At 51.9% G+C, this 11,971-nt stretch overlaps 1 protein-coding gene across 3 annotated transcripts in view; it reads right to left on the reverse strand.

Moving 5' to 3' along the window:
- Nucleotides 1-11,971, reverse strand: part of MIDEAS (mitotic deacetylase associated SANT domain protein) — a 79,447-nt gene that overhangs the window by 33,570 nt on the left and 33,906 nt on the right. The gene's annotated exons all lie outside the window — the stretch shown is intronic.

Genomic DNA, 11,971 nt, shown 5'->3' on the forward strand with positions numbered 1-11,971 from the left:
GAGCCCTGAGGGGACTTTGCTCTCAGCCAGTCCTAGGATTAACTGTGGCTCTTACCACATCTGGGACCCAACTGAATGCCCATGTTTACTGAGCACTTACTTTTTGCCAGGCACTGTGCTAAGTCCATTGCAGGCAGCATTTTATTTAACCCTTACAACAGTTCTGTGTCTCGTTATTTATAGGCCAGGAATGGTATACTCAAAAATATCTATTTAACACAAAAGAAGACAGTAATGGAAGAACAAAAGAATAACAAAGACATAAGACATACAGAAATCAAATCACAAAATGGCAGCATAAATCCTACCTTATTCATAATTACTTTAAATGTGAATGGATTAAATATCTAATTAATGGACTTTAAAAAAAAATATGCAATTACATGGCAGAACGGACTTTTTTAAAAAAGATGCAATTTCTTTAAAAAAAAGAAACACCCTTTACATTCAGAGATACAAATAGGTTGAAAGTGATTAGCAGGGCACGGTGGCACACGCCTGCAGTCCCAGCTACTCAAGATGCTGAGGTAGGAGAAATCGCTTGAACCCAGGAGGTGGAGGTTGCAGTGAGCCCAGATTGCACCACTGTGCTCCAGCCTGGGCAACACAGTGAGACTCTGTACCAAAAAAGAAAAAAGACTCTGTACCAAAAAAGAAAAAGTAAGGGATGGAAAAAGAGATACCATTGTAAACAGTAACCAAAAGACAGATGGAATGGCTATACTAATATCAGACAAAATACGTGGTGGCAGGTGCCTGTAATTGCAGCTACTCAGGAGGCTGAGGCAGGAGAATTATTTGAACCTGGGAGGCGGAGGTTGCAGTGAGCCAAGATCGTGCCACTGCACTCCAGCCTGAGCAACAGAGCTAGACTCCATCTCAAAAAAAAAAAAAAAAGAAAGAAAAAAGAAAACTATTATTATAGACAAAGAATATTTTATAATGAACAAAAGTGTCCATCCCTCAGGAGGCTATACCACTTATAGGCATGCATGTGCCTAACAACAGAGCCCCAAACTACATGAAGCAAAAACTGTCGGAATCGAAAGGAAAAAAAACAACTCAAATAATAGTAGGAAACTTCAATACTCTACTTTTTTTCATTTTATTTTATATATACACATGAGAGAGAGAAAACACTCTACTTTCAACAACGAACAGTACAACTAAATAGAAGATAGACAAGGAAATAGAAGATTTAGACGCTATAAACCAATTAGACCTAGAAGACCTATACAGAACACTCCACCTAACAACAGCAAAATACACAGGAATACACACTCTTCTCAAGAGCACACAGATACGGCAGTCGGAGGTGAACTGTTGTCTTTGTTTCTTTTTTAAAAAGAACAGGCCCGGTGCAGTGGCTCACGCCTGTAATCCCAAAATTTTGGAAGGCCAAGGCGGGAGGATCACTTGAGCCCAGGAGCTCAAGACCAGCCTGGGCAACAAAAGGAGACCGTGTCTTTACAAAAAATAAAAAAGAATTAGTTGGGTGTGGCGGCCACTATAGGCTATAGTCCCAGCTACTCAGGAAGCTGAGGCAGAAGGATTGCTTGGGCCCAGGAGGTTGAGGCTGCAGTAAGCCATGTTCATGCCTCTGCAATCCAGCGTGGGTAAAAGACCAAGATCCAGTCTCAGAAAAAATTAAAAAAAAAAAAAAAAAAAAACACACACATGGAACATTCTCTACAATAGATCATTATTAGGCCATAAGACAAGTCTCAACAAATGCAAAGGGACTGAAATCACTCAAAGTATGTTCTCTAATCAAAATGGGCTGAAACTGGAAATCAATAACCGAAGGAAATTTGGGAAACTTACAGGAAACGAAGGTTAAAAGTAACTCGCCAAGTTCTCTCAGCTCAGAAAGGCCCCTCCCTCCTCAGCCCATGTTCTCCACACCTTCTGTATCACAGCCCTAGGCAGCTGCAGAGCTCAGACTTTTGCAAAAGCCTGGGTAGCCCCTCTCCCAGACACACACTGAACCTGACCCCAAGCTTGATCCCAACAGCAAAACAACTAGGGGACAGAGAGGCCTTTGGGATTGCAACAGCTTGTCAGGCAGTCCTGTTTTTCCCTGGGAAAAATGGCGACAGGCAAATATTTCCACTTCCATGACCAATCTACAAAATATCCAAAAGACAGATCCTTCCCAAAAGAAGGGAGCGAACGAGTACTTCCCTGGGCTGGGTCCTTCACATATTCGAATCCATGCTTATAAACCTCCTATGGAGGAGTCTTATGTCCCCATTCTCCAGAGGGAAGTTGAGGCTCTGCTGTTACAGAGCCAGAAGCAAGATTCAAAACTTTATCTTGTGTCTTCAAGTCCTTGCTCTTTCCACCACCCTCCCAGAAAAATCTGAAATCTACACCTGCGGGCCTCAGAAGGAATGCTACACTTGAGAACTTCACAAAGCCAGCTCCTTCCTAGAGCTGCTGCTCTTCCCTGGGGGCATTTCCAAGCACAGCATGGTCTATTAACACTCTTCTTAAGAAATAATCCTAGCCCCAGTCAGCCAGAAACACTTTCCCCTCCAGATGGGGGGTGGGGGGGGTGGGGGGCCCATATCTGTAAAAGCCCCTGGAAGCCAAGAGAGCCCAAAGGGTGTTGAGGTGTGGGGGACTGCAGAGGTTAGCTGGAGGCTGCAGGCTCAGCACCGTCTCACTCTGGAATAAAAGGCTCCATGCCACATGGAGAAAGGTGGCTTGGGCCTCTCTTCAGAGCCAACTGGCAAAGCAGGGCCCAGCTGGGAAAGCTGAACAGATTCCAAATATCAAGGGATGTCAATGTTTACCTACTCCAATTCCTTGGTCCACGGAGCAGTCCAGAGAGTGAAATAAACTTGCCCGAGGACACGCAGCCAGGAGCAAAATCAAAGACTCCAATAACAATGCTTCATGACTCCATTTAGGCAGGTCCCACCACTTGGCAAGACACTGGGCAAAGCATTGAGCCAAGGTTTATCCCAACATCACGCAAACAAGACTTCATCAATACCTCCAACATTTCCACTGGGGGTGCTACTATGTGCCAGGCATGGTGCTAAGCACACTACATGCAGTATCCTGTGGAATCCTCTCACAGAAAGGTAGATATTATCATTATTATTTTTGTAGAGATGGAGTCTCACTTTGTTGCCCAGGCTGGTCTTGAACTCCTGGCCTCAAGGGATCCTCTCAACTCAACCACCCGAAGTGCTGAGATTACAGACGTGAGCCACCACACCAGGCCATCAAGGTAGGCATTATTACTCCTCCTTTCTAAACAAGAAATCTGAAAAGACCTGAGGTCAAATCACTTGCCTAAAGTCACAGCAGTATAAAGGCAAGGCCAGGACTGCCACCTAGGCCTGCCCGTTCTGCAAACTTCCTCCCCCCAGAGTTTCAGACTTGGGCGTCACACCAGGCTGCCTGGGATAGACAGCAGCAGCCTCTGGGTTGCTCACGTCTGCTCCCTGGAGAGCAGCTTCAGCTGGCCTGAAAACCACCATGATGTTCTGAGATGTGGCTGGTCAGGTAAGGTGGATGGGAGAGGCCGGGCAGGTGAGTGGCTTTGAAGATGAAGAGGTTATAGGTGATTACCTCCAGTGGACCAACTTGTGGAGGGCTCGGCATCTTTGCCTAAGAGGAAGCCACACCCCTTCCACACCTCCAACCCCACAACTGAGGTTAGCCAACAGCTCTTTAAAAATAAAGCCAGGCCGGGTGCAGTGGCTCACATTTGTAATCCCAACAACTTTGGGAGGCCGAGGTGGGCAGACCACCTGAGGTCAGGAGTTTGAGACCAGCCTTACCAACATGGAGAAACTCTGTCTCTACTAAAAATACAAAATTACCCGGGCATGGTGGCGCAGGCCTCTAATCCCAGCTACTCGGGAGGCTGAGGCAGGAGAATCATTTGAACCCAGCGCATGCCTGTAATCCCAGCTACTCGGGAGGCTGAGGCAGAAGAATTACTTGAACCCAGGAGGTAGAGGTTGCGGTGAGCCAAGATCGTGCCACTGCACTCCAGCCTGGGCAACAAGAGCAAAACTCCATCTCAAAAAATAAATAAATAAATAATGCCTTCGGCCAGGCATGGTGGCTCACGCCTGTAATCCCAGCACTTTGGGATGCCAAGGCAGAGGGATCGTTTGAGGTCAGGAGTTCCAGACCAGCCCGGCCAACATGGTGAAACCCCGTCTCTACTAAAAATACAAAAATTAGCTAGGCATGGTGGCAGGCGCCTGTAATCCCAGTTACTCGGGAGGCTGAGATAGGAGAATTGCTTGAACCCAGGAGGCAGAGGTTGCAGTGAGCCAAGATGGTACCACTGCACTCCAGCCTGGGCAACAAGAGCAAAACTGTACCTCAAAAAATAAAGTCTTGACTCTCCCCTGCTTGTCAGATAACCCAAGTCTCCATGGAGTCCAAGCTCCAGTCCCTTATCCTGCCACCCTGAGGTCTGGGTCAAATCAGCTGTCTGCTTGGGTTCCCCATTCAGGACACTGAGCATTAGCCCCCAGCCACAGCCTGCCACATCTCCGCATGGTGCTCTCAGAGTGCTGCTTCTCCCAATAACTTAACTTCCTAAATAGAATCTGTTCATCGCACATCCCGAGTAGAGGAGACAGAGCTGCCCACTCACTCCAAAGATCATTTGTCTAAACCTCCATTTCATGGCTCATAAAACCAAGTCCTCAAAGGTAAAATGACCTGCCTAAGGACACATGGCTGACCACCTGGTAGAGCTACAGTGAGGGCCTCCCAGGTGGATGTTCTCACACTTAGCACCCCTCAGACCTGACATTGCCAGGTCCTTGACATTCGTCTGGGGGAGGTAAAGCAAGGGGTATAGTATGTGTGTCAAGCCTACCAAGTCTTCATCAACCCATGCTCTCCTGACTGGTCAGGGTTGGAAAGGGCCAAGACCCACCTGGTGCCTGGGAGTTAGATGGGTCAGTGTCTGCCAGAGTGGTGTGAGAGTAAAGAACGGGGGAAATATGGCTCCCCAGTACGTGCCAAGTGACCAGGAAGCACAAAAATTTGCCACCAGCAGAGGGAGGAGTCTCAGTGTGGCTGCCTGGGGCCTCCTAGAAGGGCTGCAAAGTGGGCACACCCATTTGACTCTAGAGCCATCACATCAGCCTCACGTCCTTCCTCAGGCCCTGGTCAAGATGCAAGACTTTTGCCAAAGGCTCACGCATTCTTTGCATTTCTCCAGTCTCTGAGCAGCTGCTGCAGGGCCTTTTCTCCTATGTTGATTTATTCTTTATTGTTCCTGAAATATACCCAGAGGCTTTTGGCACAGCATGTGGGCACATCAGAGCATCCAGCCCAAGCCCCAAGTACACACCAACCAGGCTCTCTGCGACCTGGGCCAAGCCAGCTGGAATGATGGGCCCCAGGTCAGACCAAGCAGCCAAGAAGGGAGACCAAAGATCCCACCTAGCCCCAGTCTTTGATCCCCAGAGCTGTTCTCAGTACCTCAGAGGCTGGGATACCTTTAGCGGGGATGAGACACTTGGGAGGTCCCCCAGGAAACCCACAACTAAGCTGAAACCAAGCCTTTCCCCTCCTCCTGTGCATGTGCCTGGCCGGGCAGTCCCCAGGTCCACAGCTGAGTCCTCCACAGAACGGCCTCAGGGCTCAAGGCTGGGCTCCTGGCTGCCCTGTGAAGCACCTGGAGAGGGAGGCAGCAGGGAGGTCTTCTCCACCCTTCCCAGCCCAAAATATCTCCCGTTATCAGCCATTCTAATGGTGCCCGAATTCCTACTATCAGCACTTCATACCAAGAATCAAAGCATTGTTCCCTGTGCGCAGGAAAATAGCTGGAGGAAGTGTGGGAGCCGCAGGGTAAAAGAAGTCAGGGGCAATGTATGCTGGCTTCTCCAATCACCGGCCTCTGTGAGCCTGGGGATCCCTACTGGTGAATGGGCACAACAGTTTCATCTTCATTATTGTGCAACTCAATGAGGTAATACATAGATGAAGTGCCACCTGGCACAGGGTATGCACTCAATAAATGGGATTCCTGTCTCCCTTGCTGGGTAGGGGTGGTTCAGACATCGTTATCAGTCTTTAACACCTTGGAGGAAATGAATGGTCCGACTCTTCCAGTTCCACAGCCGGCTGAGAGCAGGGCTGGCCAGGCAGGGGCAGGACAGGGAGACTCAAAGTCCTAGCAACACTGTGGGGCTCTGCAGGCATGCACAGCTTCTGGCCTACAGATCCAGGAGAGAGAGGCCTGGCGAGAAAGTCTAGAGGGCACCCAGCAGAGGCCTCCTTTAAACTCAGCTATGCCAGCAGGGGCTGCCTACAGGGATACAGGGAGATGAGGGTATTTCCCAGATAACACCGGCAGAGCCTCCAGGCCCACAAGGATGAGCCGCCACCCTCCTTTGCTCACTCTAATAAAAGCAATAAAGGGGAAGGTGCAATGGCCAGAAGGGAGCTGAGGAAGGGCTGCAGGAAGTAGAAGGGACTCCAGTGTGGCAGAGACACAGGGCCTGCAGAAAGCAAGCAAGCCTGCCCAGAGGCCACCACAGTAAATGTCCCACAAGTGGAAGTGCCCGCCTGGTTATTTTTGGTGCCTCTTCTGCCCAAAGCCAGCAAGGAAGGGCAGCTGCCAGCAACATGGAAGGGCTGTTTACACTCAAGTGTGCAGGCACTGTGACAGGGCCAGAAAGCACAACTAGCAGCCACCATGCAGACAGGCCCCTGCTCCTGTTTTTCCCCTCCCAACTGTCCCCTGTTGGGTGCTGCACAGCTGACAGAGTGTGGGTACTTCTGCTTTTACTCAGATCCAGCCTCCCAACCACAGGACTCACTCACGCACACGCAAACAAATAAATAACTATGGAGCCAGCTGAGGACTGAGCCACACCCAGGAGCCAAGACAGTATTCCTTTGGATTCTTCCTGCACTCAAACTGCCCTCCCAGCTTCCAAACTGGGAGGAGCAGCAACCAGGCACGGGACACAGGAGCAGTCCCTTTCCACCCTCCCAAAGTGAAAGTGGAGACAGTCTTTAGAACCTCAAGCATCTCACCACCTCTCGGCTTCCCCATTTGAAAATGAAGGATTTGGACTAGATATCCCAAATGGTTTCCCAGCTCTGGAATGACTCCCTGGAGGCCAGGACTATGACCCGAGGCCAGCTGGGGCCTGAGAGAGAGGAAGGCCAGGTCGGGAGGAGGATCTGTGCCACAGCTCACATGAAGTCTCAGGGTTGCAAGTTATCACTTAAGCCTGTTTCTGAGCTATGGGGGCCTTACCTACTAAAGAAATGGCAAGTTCTGGCAACAGTAAGCTGGATAGGGGCCTCTGCCCAACTACTGGGAAAAGCGGGGGACCAAAATATCTCACCATTTTCCTTCTTGTCTGGATTCCAATTCCCCAGAGAAGCTGGGCAGCTTTAGAGAGAAGCCCCTTCTGGCTGGCTACAAGCCTACTGTAGCTCACTCTCTCCATCCAAGCTTAACTGGGATAAACCTTGCCCTGTGCTCCTCTCCCCACTCTCCTTCCTTCCCAGGACTCCTAGAGGAAGAAGCACTGCCTGGAAAAAATGCTCTCACCATGAGAGCTCCCTGCGGCTGGGAGAAAAGCAGAGGGAACAGGGAGCACCTTCCCTGGCTGGCCACAGCACGAGGCTGTGTTCCAGGAAGAGCAAGAGCGGCTGCCAGGGAAACCTTAGCCCCAAGCCCCTGCTCTTCCCCACCAGCCGAGAATGACAGCCAGCAACTGCAGCCCTCAGGGAGACCCCCAGCCCCATCCCAGCACAACTCCAGCTCTCCTCTGACAGTGGTAACTTTCTTCTTATATAATTCTCGGTGTTTCCTTCACCGTTGCACCTAATTTTAATGGGTAAAACAGCCAAAGCAGTCTTTGGAGGAAAAACTCCCACCCTTGGCTCTACCCAAACCTCCCCTGAGGTCACACTGCAAGGCTTCAGGTGAAGCAAACAGGGGACTTTTCTTCCTTGGCTGAGAAAGCAGCCTTCCTCCTGCCCACCCATGTGAGCAGCTCAGCCTGGGGCCTGGGCGGGTAGGTTCCGGAGAGCATAATCTGATCTCTGGGAAGCTGGGCCCTCAACCCTCGGCTGCAGGGACACAGTCCCTCTCAAAGGCACAAAGACACCCGGTCTGGGCCACATGTCTAGGGTGGAGTGGATCAAGCAGTTGTTCCCGGGGCACAATGAACTTCATTTATACAAGCTTCAGTGGCCTGGTAGATTGCTTTCCTACTATAAGCAGGATACCTTTCATTTTCTCTTCCTTGATAGGAGCCAAAGGCAAACTACACTGGACCCAGTGGGAACTGGTGAAATGAGAGTTGCCATCTGTTGAATACCTAGTATGTGTCAGTCACTTTGCATGCATAATCCTGTCTAACCTTCACAGCCTATGAAGTACTTATCATCCACATTTTACAGGTGAGGAAACTGAGGCCCAAGAAGTCAAGCAATGCCCAAAGCCACACTGCAAGAGGAGATGCTGGGGTATGAACTCAGGTCTGCCCAGGCCTTATTCCCATGTACCCACCAGACTTCCTTCAGTCACTGCCCAAGTGACTGTCCACACACCATCCAGGAGCAGCGTTCTGAGTGCAGAAGCCGACGTCCGTGTGGACGAATTTTGCTTGAGGGCTCCAGAATCTGAACTGATGCTCCGACTATTGTTGCTCCCAAGTGTGTGACTGTGAGAGCCCATGTCAGAGAGTGTGTGTGTGTGCTGAGGTGGAGGGAGGGTGATCTGGATTCCAAACTGCAGTTTCCAACATTAAAGTTATGCTGTAATGCTTCTGATTCATAAAATGAGCTCATAGTCTCACAGTATCCTGAATGTTGCTTCGAATGCAAATGCAGGTCCCTTAGTAAGAACCGGGGATTTCAGCATACTCCACCCTAGCCCCGGCCCAGCAAGCAATTTTTCAGTCCCAGAGTCAAGAGTTCTCATGTGCAGAAAGAAGCAATTCCTCCAACAAATTTCGGCCACTGGCTCTGCTTCCTGCCACCTGCAGTGAGTCAGGGAAGAATGAAGCCCCAGGCTGCTTCTGTACTAATGCATGCGTGCCTGCACACACACAGGAAGGGTACCAACCTGGGCTGGCCAAAGGAACTGCCCAGGCTAGCAGATCCCTAGGGAGATGGCTCCACAACTCTTTTCACCCTGAGGTCCCCTTAGGGTCAGGATGACCGACACATGCACTCCACAAGGCCAGCTACAGGGCAGTGCCAGGAAACTGGGTTCACCAGCACCAGAATCACCCACGGTGCAGTGACATTTTTGAAACCAGTGATGCAATGTGAGGAGGTTCCTGCAGCAGGGACTCACTGGGGCCAACACATGCCAAGTACACCTTTTTTTTTATGGAGATATTTCACTAATTTGTTCAACTAACATGCACTAAAGCCAGGCGAGGTAGCTCAAGACTGTAATCCCAGCACTTTGGGAGGCCAAAGCCGGTGGATTTCTTGAGCCCAAGAGTTCAAGACCAGCCTGGTCAACATGGCAAAACCCTGTATCTACAAAAACACAAAAATTAGCCAGGTGTGGTGATGTGCACCTGTAGTCCCAGCTACTTGGGAGGCTGAGGTGGGAGGATTGCTTGATCTCAGGAGGCTGAGACTGCAGTGACCTGAGATCGCACTACTGCACTCCAGCCTGGGTGACAGAGAAAGACCCTGTCTCTAACAACCAAAAAAAAAAAAACAAAACACAAAACAAAGAAAACACTAAACACTTACTAGATGCCAAGCATTGTGGGAACCCTTCTGAGCTCACACTAGAAGCAGAGGCTACCAAATACTGAAATGTGCTTTAAGCACTTTATGTATACTAACTCACAGAATCCTCACAGTGACTCTATGAGGGAGATACTGTATAGGGGCTCTAGCTCAGAGTCTTTGTTTTTGACCACCACACTACAGTATGTACACAAATAACTACATAAGGTGGAAATGAGTGTTCAGAAGATGGCTACAGCCTTCAGAAGTGGCATCTGAAACAGGACTAGAAGGATGAGCTGGAAACCCCCAGTCACTTTGTGGCTGTCCCCACCCCAGCATGAGCATGGTTTTCTTCTGAGAGACCCAACTGCAAGAGAGGGGCTATCAAGGCTGAAGATTCCTGGACTGGGCCCATTCCCCTTCCCCTCCTCTGTCAGAGGTCTTGACACCCCTGGGCAGCCTTTCTCTGGGGACTCTAGCCACAGGAGGTCCTCAGCTGAATCCATAACTGCATGTTGTCTTTTCTTTTGTTCCACTTTTTGGGAACAGCAGCCCACAGGGTCAAACACTGGGGCTATTTTAAAATCCTACACGTAAAAATTAAATTCTCATCCCCATGGGTACTCCAGGGCGCTCTTTCCTGGGGTGGGGTGAGGAGCTGACAGAGCCACGGGAGTGGGCATTCTGCTGGCACTTGGAGAAGCCACATTGGCAATGGGTAGGCTGTTTCAGAGCAAGCTGGCAAGCTGTATGACCTGGGGGGATCCTCCAGGTTCTTCACCCCCTTGTCCCCCCGGGAGGTACACAGACCAGAGTAACGAGCCAGAGGCCAATCCGAGTGGAGACTGGACCAGGGCCATGCAACGAAATGGTGTATCACAGTAATTGAATGTTTACGCTCCTATTATTCACTGTCCAGAGCAGTTGGAAAAAGAGGAGCTACGAATTCTCAACCCAACCGGGGAAGGCTTCTCCTTTTCCCTGGCTCCTGAATTTCAGCCACTTCACACCCGAGGAAAGGGTGCATTTCTCTGATCCAAAAGGGGCGTGTGCCACACCTTCCGTGGAAGGCTCTGGAGCAAGATAGGTGGTTTCTCCCCTCAGCCGAGGCCCCCTAGGGAGGACTGGCTTCTCAGTCCACCTTCAACAGGCCTTCAGTCTCAACCCTGAAGCTACAGGAACAAGATCCCACACCACCAGGCCAGGATCCCCCTGCCAGGGCAAGCCAGACATCCCCTCCCCCAGCCGCAGCTGCCAACAGGGATCCCCACATACGCGTGCCACCAGGGCCTCCGTGGCCAGCCTCTCTTCCCCCATCCCACCGCCCCCTGCACGAGGCTCCACAGGCTGGCACACAGGTCCCACGTGGGATGGTGGAAACAGGAAGCAGCCACCGTAGTTGTGACCAACAAAGTTTTAAATGGGGCATATAACTTCCCCTTTCATCTTCTCACCAGCTCTCGCTGGAGGCTGGGCTGGGACGGACACCCGGCCTCCACTTTGGGTGGCAGGTACCTCCTCCATGTCGGCCCGCCTTGGGGCTGAAGCCTGAAGGCCCCAGGGCACACGAGGTCCCCCTTTCTCCCCTGGACCCTCACCCAGAGGCCTTGGGGGCAACCTGGCACACACGCTCCTGCATGTACGACTCGGGAGGCGACGTGACCAGCTCCACCAAGCCGGCCACGGCCATATGCAGGGCCCAGCCGAACCCCGGGTTTCGGCCCTGACGCCAGGCACCAGGGAACACAGCTCCCCGAGAAGCGCCGCGCGGGCTGGGCCGGCTGCAGCGGCGCGGGCGTGCGGGGGCGCGCAGGAGGATGACAGGTCTGAGGTGCGCCCGCCTGCGCGAAGCGCTCCAGCCTAGGCCTCTGCTGACTGCATTTGCCCCAGTTCCCCGCCGCCCCTGCATCTCTGTCGCCCTAACTCCCGGCGTGGACGCCGCGTCCAAGCCCACTTTCCCGTGCACGCTGGCAGGGGAAGGGGCTCCCGCGCCAAGTTCCCTCAGCTGGCAAGCCCCTCGCTGCGCCTTCCGGGCCTGGGATCCATCACGTCAGCCGGTCCCCGCGGACACCACGTTTCTCTCCGGCGGAGGAGGAGCAGCCGGATTCCCGAGCCGCCGCGGGCCGCCGGGTGGGGAGGGCTTTCCTGGCGGGGCCGCGCCCGGGTGGGCGGGGGCCGCGCGCAAGCTGCGTAGCTGCACAAACACCGCGGGGCTGCGCTGCACACGCAGCTGCGGGCCGAGGGCGCGGGCCGCGGGGGA

The sequence above is a fragment of the Rhinopithecus bieti genome, unplaced genomic scaffold (genome assembly GCF_001698545.2).
Source record: "Rhinopithecus bieti isolate Rb0 unplaced genomic scaffold, ASM169854v2 scaffold_11380, whole genome shotgun sequence".
In the NCBI taxonomy this organism is placed as follows: domain Eukaryota; kingdom Metazoa; phylum Chordata; class Mammalia; order Primates; family Cercopithecidae; genus Rhinopithecus; species Rhinopithecus bieti.